Genomic DNA, 22703 nt, shown 5'->3' with positions numbered 1-22703 from the left:
CTGCTTTCAGCTGGTGAGGAGGAGGTGGTCCCTGAAGCGCAGAGAGCCAGGCCCTTGGAGGAGGAGGACGTCGAGGACCAGGAGGAAGGCGACACATCGGGGGAACCCTCCTCCGCGCCAGGGGATGGCAATGGAGGGGAGACGTCTGGCCTGCAGGAGAGCCAGGGGGAGGTGTTGGAGGGGAGGGCCGAAGCTGGTCCCAGTAGGGTGGACGCACGCGGGAAGGCTCCGGCAGCACGCCGGCCTTCTGCCCAGAGGGGGGAGGTGTTGGAGGGGAGGGCAGAACCTGGCCCAAGTGGGGTCGATGCACGCGGGAAGGGTCGGCCAGCTCGGTGGCCTTCTCCCCGGAGGGAGAGTCCGCCCTCCAGTCCGGATACGGTCCTCGCCCAGGAGGTGCGCGTCCTCGATGAGATGTCGGCCGCGTCTGAGCGGCACCACCAAGAGTTCATGGGGGTGGTCGAACAGATGCCTCACGCCATTGAGTCCCTGGCTCAGAGTGTGGTGGCTTTCGGGGAATCACAGGCCAGGGGGTTCGAACAACTCACGGCAGCGCACGACAGGGGTGTACAGCAACTCGCGGCAGCGCAGGACGCGGGTGTGCAGCAACTGGCGGCAGTGCAGGACGCGACTCGCGAGATGAGTGGTGCCGTCCACACACTGGCAGAGCTGATGCGGGCACATACCAGGGCAGTTCGGACACTCACTTCTGCCACACTCGCTGTGGCATGGAGGCATCGCCGTGGCACCCGCCGCCCTGCTGCAGCACAGCGGTCTGGCCTCCCCCAGATTGCTGCGCTTGCTACACTGCCAGCCCGGCCGAGTGCCAGTGTCTCTGGCGAGCAGCGCGCACCTGCCATCAGCCAGCTTGCCCCCAATGGTGCTGCCGACACTGCCACTCCCCCAGCCAAGGTGCGACGGGCTGCTGCTAAGACGGATGCTGCCCAGCCACAGCTGTCAGCAGCCGGCCCCTCCCGGGTCAGGCCGACCCCCAAGGGCATCTGCCAACACGCTTTGTGGCCCTCATGAGCCTTCCCCCAGCCTCGCCACACCCGCAGGGCCCAGGTTGAGGCGGAGCAGCAGGTCGGCCAGGGGCCGGAGAAGCCTGTCTAAGGACTCGCCCTCTCGGCACACCCATTAGAGTGTGGTGAGAGCGGTTTCTTTTATATTGGGGGGCTTGTGTTGTGGGGGGCATTATTTTGTTAAGGCCGAGGATCAAGGCATTTTTTGTTTTCATGGGGGTGTCTCTGTTGTGGGGGGGTGGGGGCTTATTTTTGTAAGGCCACTGTTGAAGGCCTTTTGGGTGGGCAAGTTTTGTTAGTCCTCCCCAGGTTTTGGGAGTGACAGATGTTTTTGACTGTTTTTTGGGGGTCTTGTCTGTTTTTCTGTTTCATGTGGGAAGGGCCCTGAGTTTGTGAAATAAAGCTTTTGATTTATTCAGCATGTCCAGGTGTCATGTTTGAAGTGGTTGTTGCGTTAACCGGCTGAGGGCTTGCGGAGCGGCTGCCTCAGGTGCGTTCATTGCCACAGGCCATTCCCTGACAGGGGGCCTAGAAGTGTCGATCAATAAGCCCCCGGCGGACGGCCCTTGGCCCTTGTCGCTCCCTCCTGGGCTGGTCCTCCTCCTCCTTCTCCTGAGGTAGTGGTGCAATGCCAGGTGGCAGTTCCTGAGTCCTGCGGATAGCCAGGTTGTGCAGCATGCAGCACACGATGACGAACTGGGAGACTCTATCCGGCGAATACTGAAGAGATCCTCCGGAACGATCCAGGCAGCGGAACCGTTGCTTGATGACGCCTATCGTTTGCTCGATGATGTTCCTTGTGGCTTGATGGCTTTCGTTGTATGCCTCCTCCGCTGGGGTCCTGGGCGCGCGGAGCGGGGTCATGAGCCATGTACACAAAGGGTAGCCCTTGTCCCCGATAAGCCATCCCCTTGGTGGAGGCTGTGCCTCGAACATGTCAGCCACAGTAGTCTGGCGCAGGATAAATGCATCGTGGCTGCTTCCTGGGAAGCGGGCATTGACAGCTAGGATGCGCTGCCTGTGGTCACACACCAGCTGTACATTTAGGGAATGGTAGCCCTTCCGGTTGCGGTAATCCTCGGCATTGTGGATAGGTGCCCGCATAGCCACATGCGTGCAGTCAACGGCGCCCTGCACCATGGGGAAGCCCGCGATCCTGCCAAATCCGACTGCACGCTGCTCCTGCCTCTGTCGGGTCATGGGGAAGGAGATGAATTGGTGTCTCCTCGCGTAAAGTGCATCGGTGACCTGCCGGATGCAGCGATGCGTGGCGAACTGGGAGATGTTCGCTATGTCCGCAGCAGCGGCTTGAAAGGAGCCGCTTGCATAAAAGTTCAGAGCCACCGTGACCTTCACTTCCACCGAGAGAGACGTCCTGCACATCAGCTGTGGACGCAGATCTGTGTGAAGCAGCTGGCAGATCTCTGCAACCACCTCCCTTCTGAAGCGCAGCCTCTTCACACAATGCGCCGCAGTCATGGTGAGATAGGACACCTGCTGCCGGTATTGCCTGAGTGGGTAAGGCCTACGTTGCCGACGCCTGATGGCCCCTCTGCGTCTAGGCATGGCTGGCCCTCTCTCACAGCGTCTGCGAGCCCTTCGCACATAATGCTGCAACTGAGGGTTGGCCCCCCCCATACAGCCCCCATAATAAAGTTGAGAACAGATAAATCACAATGAATCAAATGTCAAAGCACTGGCCAGAAGCCAAAAATACCTCTCCTATGTTGTCCCAAATCTGTAACCTCTGTCCCTTGGTCTCTGTCCAGAAATCCAAAGCAGTAAAGTCATTGCAGCAAAATGGCTGGGCTTTATAGGTCAGTGTAAGTGCCCTTTAATTTGCGCTCCCCGAGGCCCACAGGGCCTCTTTTGCGTTCCACTTCACAGTTCTTAGCGCCACGCCCACATTGGGCGGGCGCCACTGAATTTCCGGTTTGGGGCGCACAAACAGCGTTGCGCGACGATATGACGTCATAAGCTGCGCGCGCACCTGAGCGGGCGCAAACACTTTGCGCCAGCGCTAAATGTCAACTGAATTTGGGCGTCGGCGCAGATTGGACTGCGTTCAGGCGCTAAGTGTCTAGCGCCGGAAATATAGCCCTTTTATGGCGTTAGCGGCTGGCGCAACCCACTGAATTTCTAGGCCTAGGTATCACCCCATTTGGGGCACTAAATTTTGAAAGTGAAAAATTAGCACCAGGCACTAATGATTGAGCTTCCCCTAAATTGGCCGTTAGCATTCCTGGAAAGAGCTGGAGCGCTAAATCAAGCGCTACTGACCTCAGTGGGGCACCACAGGGGCGCTACCAGCAGAGCGATAATGAATTTCAGGTGCAATGCAGATCAGGAATGATCCTTCACACTGGCTCCTTCCAGCTCTTAAAGGGGAGGTTGCATCATTGTGCAGATCCTCATTAACCAGCATTGCTGGCTGTGAAGGAGACCTACAAACAACTCAATCCCCTGATCGTGATGGCTGATCATGGGCGATGTGGCAGCTTCCATTGCAGCATGGGCAGAAGCGACGCAACGTCTTAGTGCTGTGATGAAATATATGCCTTCATCAGCCCATGTGTTTTACCTGCTTGTATTGTGTGAACCGCCCCATTTTGTTCCTATTGTGTGTATTGGCTACGCCCCTGTCTTTTGCCATATAAAGGTCTCAAAAGCTGTATGAGTCATTCCTACCAGACGAACCCGATGTGGGAAGACCTGTAATGCTGCAATGTTCTTAGTGATTAAAAGCCTTTAGTTGAATCCTTAAACTCCGCGGCCTAGAAATTCAGTTGGCTGCGCCAGGCGCTAACGCCAAAAAAGGGCTATATTTCCGTCGATAAAGCCTTAGCGCCGGAATGCAGACCGATCTGCGCCGACGCCCAAATTCATTTGCGATTTAGCGCCGGCGCAAAGTGTTAGCGCCCGCTCGGGTGCGCGCGCAGCTTATGACGTCATATCCTCGCGCAACGCTGTTTTAGCGCCCCAACCCGGAAATTGAGTGGCGCCCGCCCAATGTGGGCGTGGCGCTATTAGGAATTGTAAAATGGAACGTTGCAGAGGCCCTGTGGACCTCGGGGAGTGCAAATTAAAGGGCACCTCCACTGACCTATAAAGCCCAGCCATTTTGCTGCAATGACTTCACTGCTTTGGATTTCTACACAGAGACCAAGGGACAGAGATTCCAGATTTGGGACAAGATAGGAGAGGTCTTTCTGGCTTCTGGCCAGTGCTTTGACATTTGACTCTTGCTGATTTCACTGTTGCGACCTTGATTATGGGGGCTGCATGGGGGGCCAACATTGAGTTGCAGCATTATGTGCGGAGGGCTCGCAGACGCTGTGAGAGACGGGCAGCCATGCGTAGACACAGAAGGGCCATCAGGCGTCGCCAACATAGGCCTTACGCACCCAGGCAATACCGGCAGCAGGTGTCCTATGTCACCATGTCTGCGGCACTTTGGGTAAAGAGGCTGCGCTTCAGAAGGGAGGTGGTTGGAGAGATCTGCCAGCTGCTTCACGCAGATTTGCAGCCACAGCTCATGTCCAGGACGTCTCTCTCGGTGGAAGTGAAGGTCACGGTGGCTCTCAGCTTTTATGCAAGCGGCTCGTTCCAAGCCGCTGCTGGGGACATCGCGAACATCTCCCAGTTCGCCGTACATCGCTGCATCCGGCAGGCCACCGATGCACTGTTCGCAAGGAGACACCAGTTCATCTCCTTCCCCATGACCCAACAGAGGCAGCAGCAGCGTGCAATGGGATTTGGCAGGATCGCGGGCTTCCCCATGGTGCAGGGCGCCATTGACTGCACGCATGTGGCTATGCGGGCACCTATAGACAATCCCGAGGTTTACCGCAACCGCAAGGGCTACCATTCCCTCAATGTGCAGCTGGTGTGTGACCACAGGCAGCGCATCCTAGCTGTAAATGCCCGCTTCCCAGGAAGCAGCCACGATGCTTTTATCCTGCGCCAGACTACTGTGGCTGACATGTTCCAGGCACAGCCTCCACCAAGGGGATGGCTTATCGGGGACAAGGGCTACCCTTTGTGCACATGGCTCGTGACCCCGCTCCGCGCGCCCAGGACCCCAGCGGAGGACTCATACAACGAAAGCCATCAAGCAACAAGGAACGTCATAGAGCAAACCATAGGCGTCCTCAAGCAACGCTTCCGCTGCCTGGATCGCTCCGGCGGCTCTCTACAGTATTCGCCGGATAGAGTGTCCCAGTTCGTCGTCGTGTGCTGCATGCTGCACAACCTGGCTATCCGCCGGATGCAGGCACTGCCACCTGACATTGCACCACCACCTGAGGAGGAGGAGGAGGGGGAGGAGGAGGAGGAGCAGGCCAGGAGGGGGCCAGAAGGCCCAAGGGCCGTACGCCGGGGGCTTATTGCTCGACACTTCTAGGCCCGCTGTGAGGGAATGGCCTGTGGGAATGAGCGCACCTGAAGGCAGCCGCTCCGGAAGCCGTCAGCCGGTTAACGCAGCAAACACTTGAAACATGACACCTGGACAAGCTGAATAAATAAAAACCTTTATTTAACAAACTGAGGCCCCTTCCCACATGAAACTCAAAAACACAGAACACACCCAAAAAACAGTCACAAACATATGTCACTCCCCCAACCTGGGGAGGACTAACAAAAGTTGGCCATCCACATGGCCTTCAACATTGGCCGTAACAAAAAAAGGGCCCCCCTCGCCAACAGAAAGACCCCCATAAAAACAAAAAATGTCTTCAATTTCGGCCATCCACAAAAATCAGCCCCCAAAACACAATCCCCCCCATATATACAATGCCGCAGAGACCACACTCTAGCGGCTGTGCCGAGAGGGCGAGTCCTTAGAGAGCCTTCCCCGGCCCCTGCCCGGCCTGCTGCTCCGCCTCAACGTGGGCCCTGTGGCGGCCTCAAGGCTGGGGGAAGGCTCATGAGGGCCCCCATGCGTCGCGACAGATGCCCTTGGGGGTCGGCCAACACGACGCACGTCCCGGGAGGGGACGGCTGCTGACTGGTTCGGCTGTGGCTGGCCAGCATCAGTGGCAGCAGCAGCTCCTCGCACCCTGGCTGGGGGAGTGGCAGTGTCGGATGCTCCAAGGGGGGGCAAGCTGGCTGCTGCCAGGCGCGCGAGGCTCAGCAGACACAGTGGCAGTCGTCCGGCCTGGCAGTTCAGCTGGCGCAGCTATGTGCTGGAGGCCAGCCCGCTGTGTTGCAGCAGGGCGGCGGGTGCGGGTGCGACGCCTCTGCGTCAAAGCGAGTGTGGCAGAAGTCAGTGACCACACTGCCCGGGTATGTGCCTCCAGCTGCTGTGACAGTGTGTCGAAGGAACCACCTCTCTGGCGACTCTCCTCCTGCAGTGCCGCGAGTAGTTCAACCCCCCTGGCGTGCGCTGCGGCCAGTTGCTCCACCCCCCTGGCCTGTGATGGCCGAATGCTGCCACACTGAGCCAGGGACTCGATGGCGTGCGGCATCTGCTGCACAACCCCCATGAACTCATGGTGGCGCCGGTCAGGCGCCACCGAGATCTCTTGCAGGAGGCGCACCTCCTGGCCGAGGCCACTCTCCGGACTGGAGAGAGGACTCTGCAGCTGGGGAGAAGCCGGCCGAGCTGGCCGACCCCTGCCGCCTGCCTGGACCCCACTGCAAGCAGGATCTGCCCTCCCCTGCAACACCTCCCCCTGGCTCTCCTGCATGCCAGATGTCCCCCCTTCATTGCCATCCCCTGGCACGGCTGAGGGCTCGCCCGATGGCCCGGCTTCCTCCTCGTCCTGGACGTCCTCCTCCTCCAAGGACCTGGCACCCGGCGCCTCAGGGACCACCTCCTCCTCAGCAGCTGAAAGCAGGAAGGCACAAGAGTAGCTTTAAAGTGAGGACAGGGCGTCAGCGAGGGACGCCTGAGCGGTGGCATTATGCGCATTTGTCCGTCAGTGGGAAAGGATTTAGATCGGAAGCACTAGGGCAACGAGAGAGCTGCAAGCGGTCATCTCCTTACCAGTGGCTTCCAGCACAGGGTCCGCATCCCCGATGGCTACAGGGCCAGTCACCCGGGGATGCAGGAGTCCAGCGACGCTCTCCTCCAGAGCACTTAGAGCCTGGTAGTGGGGCCGTCCACCACCGGTCTCCAGCCGGCTGCGCGCATTTCTTGCCAGCTTGGCCTGCAAGAGAAAGGACGGACTCTAAGTACAGTGTGGTGCCCTGTTGCTGTGTGTACTGCCTCCCATGGTGGAATAGCCTGGCCAGTGTGGTCAGTGCAGAAAGTGCTGCTGATGATCATGCCAGTGGCATTGCTGCGTGAGGAGGGCTGCCCATTATGCCTTTGAGGTCCCTTTGCCCATAGTGTGAGGCTCACATGCAAGGATGAGGAGGACAGTGGAAAGGGTACTCACCTTCACCAGCCGACAGAGGTCATTGAACTTTTTGCGGCACTGGTCCGCAGTCCTGGGCACATCTGAGTTTGAGGAGACCCTGCGTGCGATGCTCCTCCAGGCTTTCCTGAACTCTCTCCTGGGAGCCTTTCTGCCATTGTCCGGGCACAAGATGGGTCTTCTCTCCTGGACAGCATCAATCAGCACCCTCAGTGCATGGTCTGAGAAGCGCTGGGCTCTTTCACGGGCCATCTCCATCTGTTCTGGCGCTATTTTGTCCCACCAGCACTGTTGAGGCCTAGCAGCAGGGCTCCAGTGTGCAGGGCGTGGCAGCAGTCAAAGTTGACCCTTCCCCCTTTAAGAGCAGGCCGGCGTCAGGGTGTCTGCTGTCAAGCAACACATGACCGCACCTGCGCTGCGCCCGGCATCGGCGTTATCAGGCCGCAGCGCCGGTACCGAGCATTGCAACGCCGGTTTCAGCGCTCGCCAAAACTCTTGGCCAAATCCACTGAATTTCGGCGCGGTTGCCTGCAGTTTCCGGCGGGCGCTAAATTTACCGAACGCCCGACTTTAGCGCCCCAAAACTGTGCAAACTGAATTTCTAGGCCCTTGTCTTTGAGTTATTGAAGGCACATCAATTTTAATCACTAAAACACGAGGATGGATCGACTCCTGAAACCAGAGCGCTTGGATCTGGACCCCCATGCCTCAGACGCAGCCACACAGTTCGGACACTGGTCCCAATGCTTCGAATTTTTCATTGCAAACTCATCCACCACCATAGCAGCCGCAACCGCTACCGGAGACACGAGACTGGGAATCCTGCGAAACTGGGTGAGCCATCGGGTCTCCCCCCTCATCCAAGATGCCACCAGCTACGGGGATGCCTGCACCATTCTGAAGGCCCACTACGTGCGGCCAATAAACGAGGTGTACGCCAGGCATCTTCTGACTACTCGCACGCAGCGGCATGGTGAGTCACTAGAGGACTTTATACTATGCCTAAAAGTACTGGGCAGAGACTGTAACTGTAAGGCCGTGTCTGCCATCGTGTACACGGAGGAGCTGATTCGAGACTCCCTTATTGCGGGCCTCAGCTCAAATTACATTCGGCAGAAACTGTTTGAAAAGGAGGGACTGGACTTAAAACAGGCTATAGATATAGCGCGATCGCTGGATATGGCCCAGAAGAACTCTGAATCCTGTTCCCCAGGCCACGCGGCCCACTCCGCCTCGTGCGCACCGTGGGGGCCACCATCTTGGAAGCCATCTTCACCTCCCAGGTCTCAGGCCAGCCCAGCACCATCGGAGCCCCAGCCTCCACCCAGGAGCCCCACTACTGCCGCGATGCATCAGGGCCCGAAATGCTACTTCTGCGGCCAGGACAAACACTCCAGGCATCTGTGCCCAGCGAAGGGCACCACCTGTTTTAAATGCGGGAAGAAAGGACACTTCAGCAAAGTCTGCAGAGGGAACCCCGCCTCCAACTCCACCACCGCCGCGTGCGTGCCGTGGGAGCGGCCATCTTGTCCACCCTCATGGAGTCCACCATCTTGCCCCGACTACACGGACCTCCAGGACCCACTGGTGGCCTCGATCACAGTGGATCAATCCAGGCCGCATCCGTTGTCTAAATCGATGATGGACATAGAGGTAAACGGGAACAAGGTTAAATGCTTGATTGACTGCGGGAGCACCGAAAGCTTTATTCATCCTAGCCTGGTAAAACGACTTTCACTAACGATAGTCCCCACACAGGGCAAAATCGCCATGGCCGATAAGACTCACACCTCAAAAATTACAGGTTTCTGCGCGGTTATGTTGTCGGTAAAAGGAAATGATTACAGAGATTTTAAACTATTGATAATGCCAGATCCCTGTGTGAGCGTGATCTTGGGTCTGGACTTCCAGTGCCACCATCAAAGTATCACGCTTACCTACGGTGGGTCCCAGCCGCCCCTCACAGTGTGCGGTCTGGCTACCCTGAAGGTCAAGCCGCCCTCTCTGTTCGCCAACCTCGCACCCAACTGTCGACCCATAGCGACCAAGAGTAGGCGGTACAGCTGGGAGGACAGACGGTTCATTGCATCGGAAGTAGAAAGACTCAAGCGGGAGGGTATCATCGAATGCAGTACCAGCCCGTGGCGCGCCCAGGCAGTAGTAGTTAAGGGTAGCGAAAAGAAGCGGATGGTGATAGATTATAGCCAGACGGTTAATCTATACACCCAGCTAGACGCCTACCCTCTGCCCCGCATAGCGGATATGGTTAACTAAATCGCACAATACCGGGTGTTTACAACAATCGACCTAAAATCGGCATACCAGCAGCTCCCCATTAGGCCGGAGGACCGTCCATACACCGCCTTCGAGACGAACGGACGTCTCTACTGTGGTGTATGTGCCTTTAAGAGCAATTATGGTGTATGTGCCTTTAAGAGCCCCAGGTGTGCGTAATGCCGGTAATTGCCACTTGGGCTATATAAGCCTGTGTATTGTGTATATCCTTTAGAAACCCCCCCCCCACCCCCAGACTTGCTTAGTAAATACCTATGAACCAACTCCTGTCTTCAGTGTCTTTATCTACACACGGACACTACAGTGGCGACGAAGTGGAAACGCACTTACCTGCAATTCGGCAGCACCTCAAGGACATCGATTCCTCCAGCGTCCAGAAGACTCAAGGAAGTAAGAGAAACGGTGGTTTCACCAGCTGGCCAAGCTGGTGACAGGTACTGCGCTAATCCTTCCTGGGCGTCAGGCTGGAGCTCCATCGGCGGGCTCTACAGCTGAGACAGGCAGCGAAATCAGAGGCAAGCAATAACGGACTGGGAGGGTACACTCGAGAGACGGCCGGCGCGGCAAGCAGGTCAGCGTTTAGACCTCCGTCGGGAACGAGTCTCCAACAGCGAATAAACGGAAACCACAGTAAAACAGCGTTGTTATCGGTAGCAGCGGCGGGAAAGCGCGGGAAGCGCCATATCGTTGCTACAGAGAGAAAAAAAAAGCGCGCGGGAAGCGCCATATCTTTTCTGAAATGCCTAAATCTGGTAATATTGAGGCTTTTGATGGCGAAATACAAGATTGGACCACATACGTGGAAAGAGTAGAGGTTTATTGCACTGCAAATGGAATAACAGATAAAAAAAAAGCTTCAGTACTTCTGAACTTAATGGGCGCGAAGACATACGGGCTGTTACGAAATTTAATCACTCCAGCCAAACCAAAGGACAAGACTTTTAAAGAAATTGTTGATACCCTGCAGGAGCATTTAAACCCAACACCGCTGCTGATAGCGGAACGATTCAAGTTCTTCAAGAGAAATCAACACAAGAATGAAAGTAACGCTGATTACCTAACCGAATTAAGAAAGCTATCAAAGTACTGCCAATTCGGAGCAGGACTATCGGATTATCTTCGAGACAAATTTGTTTGCGGTCTCTTAAGTGAAGGAACACAAAAAAGACTGCTTTCTGAAAAAGATTGAACATTGGACAAAGCTTTCAGTATGGCTGTATCATATGAAGCAGCAGCAAAAGGAGCTGCAGAGATACAACAAGAGACACAGGACTTCGGCACCCATAAAATGACACAGGAGTTCGGAAGATGTTATCGCTGCGGCAGATCCACCCATAACTAGAGGGACTGCTGGTTCAAGGGCAAAGCATGCAGGCAATGTGGTAAGATTGGACACATTGCACGGGTATGCCAATCTGGACAAAATAAATCCACTGACAGAAAACAAAAGATCAATAAAGAAAAGTACAGGAAGGTACAAATGATGACGGACAACAGCTCCGAAGACCAGAATAGCGATAGCGACTCCGGAAACAAGAGACTAAGCTGTCTCAAATTACATAATGTACTTGCCAAAGAGGATTACCAAACCATTTGGGTTACCCTCACAATAGCAGGGTCCCCAGTTAAAATGGAGCTAGATACATGATCAGCTCTAACCGTAATAAATCGACGAGATTACGAGAGGCTATTTTCGCATATACCTCTAAAAGACACATCCATTATCTTAAAAACATATACGGGGCAGAAAGTCTACCCCAAAGGAAAAATAAGGGTGCCTGTGGTATACAACGGCAAAGAAATACAAAAGTTGTATTTATACATTCTACAAGATGGTGGTCCACCGTTGTTGGGACGTGAATGGATAAGGAAGATACGTTTAGACTGGCACTCCATTCAGGCACTGATGGTGACCAGTAAGGAAAAAAACAATGATGACATCACACCTGAACGATTAAAAGACATCTTGGCCAATGCCAAAGAAGTGTTTCAAGAGAAACTAGGAACCTTGAAAGGCATCACCGCCTCAATAAAAGTGGAAGATACAGCAATTCCAAAATTTTTTAAGGCAAGACCGGTGCCATACGCAATACGTCCGGCAGTCGAGGCAGAGCTGAAGAATTTGGAAAAGGCAGGCGTATTATCCAAAATAGATTGGAGCGACTGGGCAACACCCATCGTTCCACTCATGAAAAACATTGAAAAATAACTGAGGAACAGAAAAAATTCGCATCTGTGGGGACTTTAAGGTGACTGTAAACCCGGTCCTTCACACGGTACAGTATCCTCTTCAGAGGATAGAAGATATTTTCGCCTCACTATCCGGAGGGAAACGTTTCACAAAAATTGACTTGGCACAGGCATATCTACAAATGGAGGTTGAGGAGACCTCTAAAAAGTATCTCACAATAAACACACACAAAGGCCTGTACCAGTACAATCGACTGGTTTTTGGAATAGCATCAGCTCCAGCTATCTGGCAAAGAGCTATGGAGCAAGTCCTGCAAGGGATTCCGGGGACTCAATGCTACCTAGACGACATCCTTATAACAGGAGAAAACGACAACGAGCACCTTGCCAATTTGGAGCAGGTGCTCACTAGGCTGAAAGAACGAGGCCTACTAACAAATCGCCCCAAGTGCGAATTTTTCCAAAATCAGATATCATATTGTGGCCACATAATTAATAAGGAAGGGTTGCATAAGTCACCTGAAAAAATTGAAGCAGTTATAAAAGCCCCAGCACCTGAAAATGTTTCACAGTTAAGGTCATTCCTGGGATTAATAAATTACTATCATAAATTTTTACCAAACTTATCAACTATTCTACACCCTCTTAATGATCTTCTACAGACAGGAGTGATTTGGAAATGGAACGAAGACTGTAAACGTGCCTTCCATAAATGTAAAGACTTAATCACATCCGAGAAAATTTTGGCTCATTACAACCCATCACTACCAATCAGACTGGCATGCGATGCATCCCCTTACGGCATAGGAGCGGTATTGTCCCATAGATTCCCTGATGGCTCGGAACGGCCGATAGCTTTTGCGTCACGCTCATTGAACTCAGCTGAGCGTAACTATGCCCAGATAGACAGGGAAGCACTCAGCCTGGTATGGGGAGTGAAGAAATTCAACCATTACCTACACGGACAAAAATTTACCTTGCTGACTGACCATCAACCCCTCATCTCCATATTCAACTCTAAAAAAGGTGTCCCCATTATGACGGCACAAAGACTAGAGGTGGTCCCTTTTTCTAGGGGCACACCAATACAACATTGAATACAAAGGGTCAAAACAGCATGGGAATGCTGACGGTTTATCACGCCTACCGTTGCCAACGATAGAAGAGGCACCTACAGTAGACCCAGTAGAGATATTCCACTCTACCATAGTGGAATGTCTACCGGTGACAAATTCTGCCATTGAAAGGGAGACAAGAAATGACCCTACTCTCTCACGGGTCTACGATTTAACAGTGAAGGGATGGCCAGCACATGGCGAACCACTGTTGCCAGCATTCTCGCAAAGAAGAGAACAGCTGTCAGTGTGCCGAGGAACCTTGATGTGTGGATCCAGAGTGGTGATTCCACCCAAACTCCAGGATAAAGTGCTAAAGGAGCTTCACGAGGGGCATCTGGGTGGAGTGAAAATGAAGAACCTAGCTAGGGCGTTTGTATGGTGGCCAGGTATCGATGGAGACATCGAAGACATGACCAAGAGCTGCCTAGGATGCCAGAAGGTCCAAAATGCTCCGCCACAGGCCCCTCTACATCCATGGGAGTGGCCTTCATCTCCCTGGCAAAGGGTGCACATCGACTTTGCTGGTCCATTTATGGACTCAATGTTCTTAATCGCAGTTGATGCACACTCCAAGTGGCCGGAGGTAATAAAGATGTCCTCCACCACCACGGAAAAAACCATCACAGTATTAAGGACCATATTTGCCAGGAATGGGCTGCCGGAGCAGATATGTTCTGATAATGGACCGCAATTTGTGTCCGAAGAATTCAGAAAGTTCTTAAAGAACAATGGGGTAAAGCACTACACGTCCGCCCCATACCATCCCGCCACCAATGGATTGGCTGAAAGGTTTGTCCAGACCTTCAAGAAGGCCATCAAGGCCATGGGTAATGAAGACATAAAACTTCAGCACAAGGTGGATAACTTCTTATTTGCATATAGGAATGCAACGCATATGGTTACTAACCAAACTCCCGCCATGATGTTCTACAATAGAAACCTAAGATGCCGGCTGGATTTGGTCAAGCCCAACATCCGAAGGGACGTGGAGAACCGGCAGTTTCAGGGCATGAATGAAAGGCCAACTAGGGCCTTCCAGATAGGCCAACCGGTTTTGGCCCGGGACTACCGTACCGAGAAATGGCAGCCTGGAACTATCTGCACATGATTAGGACCACTGATGTATACCGTGGACATCGGAGACAGCATAATAAGGCGCCATGCTGACCAAATCATCAAGTCATCCGAAAAGGGACAACCTACACCACCACTCTATACATCTAACGATGAAGTAGAGATACCCATATCTACCTCCGATCCGGTGATACTGGAGCCTGATGAACCCGACACTGGCCTTCAAGCTGAATCAGCCTTGCCAGAAGAACCTACTACACCACCAGAAACTACTACACCCCTGAGGCGTTATCCGGACCGAGTCAGGAAGCCTCCTGAGAGACTAACTTATAATTAATTAATACAGCAATGTATATTATTTTGCATATAACATGTAATTAATAATTACTTAAAATATGATGTACTAGTTAGCTAGAAGGGGAGGAATTGTGGTGTATGTGCCTTTAAGAGCCCCAGGTGTGCGTAATGCCTGTAATTGCCACTTGGGCTATATAAGCCTGTGTATTGTGTATATCCTTTAGAAACCCCCCCCAGACTTGCTTAGTAAATACCTATGAACCAACTCCTGTCTTCAGTGTCTTTATCTACACACGGACACTACATCTACCACTTCCTCAGAGTCCCCTTTGGGGTAACGAACGGGGTCTCGGTCTTCCAGCGGGAGATGGACCACATGGTCAATGAGAACCAGTTAACAGCCACCTACCCATACCTAGACAACGTTACCATCTGCGGCCATGACCAGCAAGACCACGACTCGAACCTCGCGAGATTTCTGAAAACCGCCCTCAGACTCAATCTCACCTACAACGAGGATAAGTGTGTCTTTAGCACCACGCGCCTCTGTATCCTGGGCTGCGTGGTGGAAAACGGGGAAATCGGTCCCGACCCCGACCGATTGCGCCCCCTACGGGAGCTACCCCTACCAAACACTCCCAAGGCCCTGAAAAGGTGCCTGGGGTTTTTCTCCTATTACGCCCAATGGGTCCCCAATTATTCCGACAAGGCCCATCCCCTCCTGAAATCAACGTCCTTCCCGGTCACTGCTGAGGCCCACGCTGCCTTCAACAGCATTAAACACGACATTGAGAAGGCCGCACTGTGGGCAGTGGACGAAAACATCCCTTTCCAGGTCGAAAGCGATGTGTCCGACTTCGCTTTAGCTGCCACCCTCAACCAGGATGGGCAGCCCGTAGCCTTTTTCTCAAGAACCCTCCAAGGGCCCGAGATCAGGCACTCCTCGGTAGAGAAGGAGGCCCAGGCCATAGTGGAGGCAGTGCGGCACTGGAGGCACTACCTAGCCGGCAAACGCTTCACCCTACTTACTGACCAGCGGTCGGTAGCCTTCATGTTTGTAAGATTCGAAAATTTTCAGCAAAAATCACGCAAGAAAACTGGATAAAATAAGACTGTTTATTGACCAAAGTAAGCTTGCACAGAGAAACCTTTGATAAAAGGGCATACAAAATGGCCGCCAGGCCCCGTGATCAGTTTCTGAACCAGTTTATTTCTGTTACTGCAAGCTAGACAGGCTTGTGGATTGAAGACAGTAAACCCGCGAAAGCCAGTATCTGGGAACCGAAACTCAGAGCAACAGCATACATATTCAATGGATTATAAGTACAGGATGGGGCCCATCAAGATATGGGCGGACAATGTAAAAACACTTATACCCATTTATTGTACAAAGGAAAAACCGTTTAGCAGCCATCAAGGAAAATGTCCGGACCGATCAATATGCGAACCGAGCCGCGGTGACAATGCAAAGGACATTAACAGACATTATCGGCCAGGAAGGCCAGTTCAAGTTATCACCGGCTCTGTTACAAGACAAAGCACCCCTGCAGAGATCTCTGCCCGCCAAAATTAATACAAAGACAGGACTATGATTTGGCGGGAGATAAGACTGTCCCAAAAGAGTATAACTATGGATTGAAAGTCCATCTAAGTTACTTCTTCACTGCTACGGCTTCTTGTTGGGCGACTTCAGGCTTCCATTTCTTCAAGAACTTTCTTCTACGAGGAACGAACGAAGGGCGGACGGTGCCCGGATCGGCGCCTCTTCCACTTCGGCAGATCGATGAAAACGTTTTCGTCTTTTTAAAGACGGACGGTTTCGGAAAAAGGACAACGTGGCCGGTGTTCAGCCAAACAAGGCTCGGCCACGACAAGAAGACGACAAGGGTGGCCCGGGTACTGGGGTCGGGAGATCATCGACGACCCAGGCCGACGGAGAAGAAACCCTCTGGAGAACCGGCGATCGATGCCACAAGATTCTCCCATGTGCATAACCTGCATCTAGGTCTACTCCACGAACAAAAATCCACGACAGGCCTAGTGGATCTCAACCTTGACGAGCGCTCATCGAGGCTGGGTCTACCCCACCGCCTCGAGGGAGGAGAGAATATCGACTGCGCCAGAAGCTTCCAATCCACGTGACGACGGGAAGCGGTGCCAAAAAGGCTGCGAACCCCTTTTCGCGATTTCGAGAGTGGTGAGCATGATCCCAAGTTCCCCAGGTCGAAACTTAGTTTAGGTATAGGGGAGGGAGTTAAGGGAAATCGTAATGTGTTTCCCCTTTTTCGATGTGCCGTGTGTTCCCCATTTCCATAGAGTCAAGTTCATAAATTTGTGCATGATTGTAGTTACTTTAATCTGTGCCTATGACATGTATTTTGTAATGCTTCAAACTGTTCAAAAATAAAAGCATCCATTTCGTGCTATTCAGCCTGGTCTATTGAGTCCTCTTCTCTGCACTACTGTTCTCTGCATCTAAGTCCAAGGTCTAGAACCGTAGGGGGGGTGGGTCGAACCACTCAAGGGTAATTCTTGCATGAAGCCTGGCAAGGGGCCAGAACGGGCAAGAGAGCAGGAAAAAACCCCCTACATGTTTAACAAGAGGGGAAAGATCAAGAACGACAAAATTCTCAGGTGGCGGATCGAACTCTCCACGTTTGAGTACGACATAATATATAGGCCGGGGGCCCTCAACGAATCCCCCGACGCCCTATCACGAGGGATGTGTGCCAGCATCCAGGGGGACAGGCTACAGGGCCTCCACAATGGCCTCTGCCACCCGGGGGTCACCCGGCTATTCCACTTTATAAAATCCCGTAACCTGCCCTATTCCATCGAGGAGGTCCGGTCTATGATCAGGGACTGCCGCACTTGTGCGGAATGCAAGCCCCGTTTTTTCAGGCCCGACCGAGCCCACCTGATCTAAGCTGCACGGCCATTCAAGCGCCTGAGCTTAGATTTCAAGGGACCACTCCCCTCCACCGACCGCAATGTGTACTTTCTCAACATTGTGGACGAGTACTCCTGCTTCCCATTCGCCTACCCCTGCCCTGATATGACCAGTGCCACGGTCATCAAGTGCCTCGGCAACCTGTTTTGCACCTTCGGTGTGGTGTATGTAACCTGTTCCACCTTGAGAGCTTAAGCCTGTTCCACCTTGAGATGTACTACTTTCTCTGGCTGCTGTATACGTAATACCGGTGGTGACCACCGGTATATAAGTACTGTGAAGTGATATTGTATTTAGTATAGTCCTGACCTCCAACTAGTAAAGACCTGTTGAACTTTATTCTTGTAGTCTGTGTCAGTAATTAATCTTAATACAACTGGAACACACAGACTTAACAGTGGCGACGAGTCCGATTCTTACCCTGCGGCAGTTTAAATCCACGGCGGCTTCGTCCACAGAACGGGCGTCGAAGAGAGGCATCCACCCTCATCACCCTGCTGGAAGACACGTCGCGCGGCAGGCATCGAGAACCCGGAGTGCAGAAGACATCCTGAACTCGAAGCCTCCATCAGCGGCAGTCAGCTATCTTCTTTCTACCTCGGTGGTGGGTAAGCCGGTCAGCGACGCGAGCAGAAAGTCGGCCGCGTTGGCTGTACAGACGGGGGGAAGAAGACGGAGGAATAAGGGCGGTGAGATCGATCGCGACTGGAGATAAGGGCCGGGCCGCATTCGAGCCGAAAGGCGCAGCGCGGGGACATCGATCGCGGCTGGTGATAAGGGCCGGGCCGCTTTCGGGCCAAAAAGGCGCAGCGTCTGGGGCGACTGAAGGCGCGAGAGCTGCGGTGAAGGCGAACGCAGCCGGTGCTAATAACCGGGCTGCAAGGTGCGACATCGGGGAAGCGCGAATGCCCGAGGGAGCCACGGTGAAGCGGAGACAGCGTCGGGGGAGTTACTAACCGCTGGGAAAGGGGAGCAGCAGCGGCACGCCAAACGCGGGAAAACCGCCATTTTGTAGGCGGAGGACGAAGACAAGAGCGGGAAGCCGCCATCTTGGGATAAAATAAATTGCAACGATGCCTAAACATGGGAACATTGATACCGACATCGAGGATTGGGCCATGTACGTAGAACGCATACAAAATTATTGTAAAGCAAATAAAATCCCAGATGCAGAGAAAGCACTAACTTTATTGAACTTAAATGGGTGCAAAGACATACGGGCAATTGAAACACCTTTTATCACCAGATGAACCGGCGGATAAGACGTTCGAGGAGATTGTTACTGTCCTGAAAAATCATCTAAACCCCACGCCGCTGATGCTAGCGGAACAATTTAAATTTGACAGCAGAAGGCAGCTGAAGGATGAAAGCAATGCTGAATATTTAATAGAATTGCGTAAGCTGGCAAAGTACTGTCAGTTTGGAACAGGACTGACAGAAGCGCTGAGAGATAAATTTGTGTGTGGATTATTAAAAGAAGATACACAAAAGCGACTGCTCGAGGAGAATGAGCCGACGCTTGAGAAAGCGGTCACTATGGCAGCAGCACACGAAGCCGCAGCGAGAGGCACGGCAGTAATGCAGCTACGATCACCGGAACTCAGTACAAATAAATTGGGTTTGAGTACTGTAAAATGTTATCGTTGTGGAAAGACAACACACGATCAGAACCAGTGTTGGTTTAAAAACCAAGAATGCAGAACGTGTGGCAGGCTTGGCCACATAGCTAAAGTATGCCGGTCAGGAAAGAAGACCAGCAACAAAAAGTCACCGCAAGGAAAATACATAAAGGTGCACAAGGTGACAAAGACCAGTTCGAACGAACAGAAGTCAGATTCAGACGCTAGCAGTAATGAACTGGGTAGCTTAAGAGTACACAACGTTGGTAAGGATGCAGATCTCCAGACAATTTGGGTCACTTCAGATAGCAGGAGTCCAAGTAAAGATGGAATTGGACACTGGATCGGCATTGACGGTCATGAATAAGAAAGATTACAAAAGGTTATTCCAACATATTCCCCTACGGGATACGGAGATTATATTGAAAACATACACGGGGCAAAGAGTGTACCCCATCGGAAAGATGGAGGTAAAAGTGGTCCACAAGGGCGAAGAAAGCCAAGTAATGGACTTATGTGCTACCTGAAGGAGGTCCACCACTACTGGGACGGGAGTGGATTAGGAAAATGAATATGGACTGGCACTCCTTAAAAAGCACTAAACGGTAGATTCCGGGGAAACAGATGTCAAACCTAAACGATTGTCCAAAATATTGGATGATGCTAAAGAGGTGTTCCAGCAAGGACTGGGAACACAAAGGAGTTACGGCAAACATCAAGATTGATGAACATGCACAACCAAAATTTTTCAAAGCCAGACCGGTACCCTATGCAATACGACCTACTGTTGAAACGGAACTGGAAGCGCTAGAACGTTCAGGTGTACTGTCTAAGGTAGATTGGAGTGAGTGGGCTATGCCCATTGTTCCCATTATGAAACGTCCTTCGAGCAACAAGCCAGGAGAACCAGGGAAGGTTCGCATCTGTGGAGATTTCAAGATCACCGTTAATCCGGTGCTTCACACGGTGCAGTATCCGCTTCCGCGGATTGAGGATATTTTTGCTTCGTTGTCTGGCGGGAAACAATTCACCAAGATAGACCTGGCGCAGGCGTACTTGCAGATGGAGGTTGAAGAAGAGTCACGCCAGTACCTCACGATCAACACGCATAGAGGTTTGTACCGGTATAATAGGCTGGTTTTTGGAGTGGCATCGGCTCCGGCAATTTGGCAGAGGGCCATGGAGCAGGTATTACAGGGAATTCCAGGCACACAATGTTACCTGGATGATATTCTGATTACAGGTGATGGTGATGAAGAACACCTCGCAAACTTGGAACTGGTGTTCAACAGACTGAAAGAGTATGGACTTCGAGTTAATCGGCAGAAATGTGAGTTCTCTCAGAAGCGGATCTCGTACTGTGGTCATGTCATTGACCGGGAGGGGCTTCATAAGTCTCCTGACAAGATAGAGGCAGTTGTAAAGGCTCCCGCTACGGATAATGTCTCTCAGTTGAGGTCGTTTCTGGGATTGATTAACTATTACCATAAGTTTCTACCGAATCTATCCACGGTACTGCACCCGCTGAACGCTCTTTTACAGAAGGGGGTACCATGGGAATGGAGCGAAAACTGTAAGAAGGCATTTCGCAAAAGCAAAGAATTGATCACCTCAGAGGAAGTGTTGGCTCACTTCAACCCGACACTGCCTATTCGGTTGGCTTGTGATGCTTCTCCATATGGTATTGGGGCAGTACTCTCACACAAGTTGCCAAATGGCACGGAAAGGCCAGTCGCGTTTGCATCCAGATCATTGACCTCCGCTGAGCGCAACTATGCGCAGATCGATAGGGAGGCTCTCAGCCTTGTATGGGGAGTGAAGAAGTTTAATCATTACCTGCAGGGCCAAAAATTCACACTTCTGACAGACCATCAGCCGTTGGTATCCATTTTTAACCCTAAGAAGGGTGTTTCGGTGATGACAGTACAGCGACTCCAGAGATGGTCCCTTTTCCTAGGGGCACATCAATATCAAATAGAATTCAAAGGTACGAAGCAGCATGGCAATGCTGATGGGCTGTCGCGCCTGCCACTACCTGAAGCAGAAGAGACGACGAAAGTTGACCCTGTTGAGTTATTTCATTCGACCATCGAGTGTTTACCAGTCACCAATGCAAGTATTGAAAGAGAAACCAGGAACGACCCGACACTGTCCCGAGTTTACGAGGTGACAGTGAAGGGATGGCCAACACATGGTGATCCTTTGTTACCGGCATTCTCGGCAAGGCGAGACCAGCTGTCCGTCTGTCATGGTACTTTGATGTACGGGACAAGAGTGATTATTCCTCCCAAGTTACGGGAAAGAGTTCTAAAGGAACTGCATGAAGGTCATCTGGGAGGGGGGAGGGGGGGGGGGAAGAGTTAAGATGAAAAGTCTTGCTAGGGCTTATGTATGGTGGCCGGGCATTGACCAACAGATAGAGGAATTGACAAAAAGCTGCGCTGGGTGCCAAAAAGTGCAAAATGCACCTCCGATCGCACCGCTACACCCATGGGAATGGCCTTCAGCCCCATGGCAACGCGTACAGATTGACTTTGCTGGTCCATTCATGGACTCCATGTTCCTAATTGCGGTGGATGCACATTCCAAATGGCCAGAAGTGATCAAGATGAACACCACTACTTCAGAAAAGACAATTGCAGTGTTAAGAACAATATTCGCAAGGAACGGATTGCCAGAACAGATATGTTTGGACAACGGACCACAGTTCGTGTCGGAAGAATTCCAAAAATTATTAAAGAAGAATGGGGTGAAACATTATACCTCTGCCCTATATCATCCGGCGACAAACGGGTTGGCCGAGAGATTTGTCCAAACATGCAAAAAGGCAATAAAGGCCATGAACGATGATCAGATTCCATTACAACACAAGGTGGACAATTTCCTAATGGCATATCGAAACGCCGCTCATGCAGTGACTAACCAAAGTCCTGCCATGATGTTTTATAACAGGAGGTTGCGGTCCAGGTTGGACTTGTTAAAACCAAATGAGCGGAGGGAAGTGGAAAACAAACAGTTCCGGCATATTAATAACAAGTCCACTCGAAGTTTCGACGTAGGACAACCAGTGTTGGCAAGGGGCTATGGAAACGAAAAATGGCAGTCCGGAACAATTCGGGCCAGACAAGGACCTCTGATGTACACAGTAGATATTGGTAACAATGTGATAAGGTGTCATGCGGATCAACTGGTAGAATCAAGAGCAAGGGTCGAGCCCATGGTTGCGACAGACAACTGTGGAAGACGTTAATGAACCTGAAGCATCTACCTCAGCAGGGACTGTACCTGATGATGACGTCCAATACATAGGAAACCAACAAGAAGAGTCACCTCAGCAACAAGAATCAGAGACCACTGAAAGGCGTTATCCAAACCGAATCAGAAGGCCTCCTGAGAGACTGAACCTTTGAACTGTTATCATAATAACATATATAACTTCAGGTGTAATGTTAAATGGGGATATGACTTAAGCTAAAAAGGGAGGATTGTGGTGTATGTAACCTGTTCCACCTTAAGAGAACTTAAGCCTGTTCCACCTTAAGAGATGTACTACTTTCTCTGGCTGCTGTATACGTAATACCGGTGGTGACCACCGGTATATAAGTAGTGTAGTGATATTGTATTTAGTATAGTCCCGACCTCCAACCAGGAAAGACCTGTGTGCTTTTCTGGCTGTCTCAAGCAGCAAGAGGAGAAGGAGCTGCCAAAACAAGAGAGTGGAGAGTGATGGTCTCCTGACCAGGAAGAGGAGTAGCAGAAAGATAGATCACCACCTCCACCAA

Source organism: Somniosus microcephalus, chromosome 24 (genome assembly GCF_052327205.1).
Source record: "Somniosus microcephalus isolate GS21.2 chromosome 24, FLI_Smic_1.0, whole genome shotgun sequence".
In the NCBI taxonomy this organism is placed as follows: domain Eukaryota; kingdom Metazoa; phylum Chordata; class Chondrichthyes; order Squaliformes; family Somniosidae; genus Somniosus; species Somniosus microcephalus.
Note: the sequence above shows the minus strand (reverse complement) of the source record.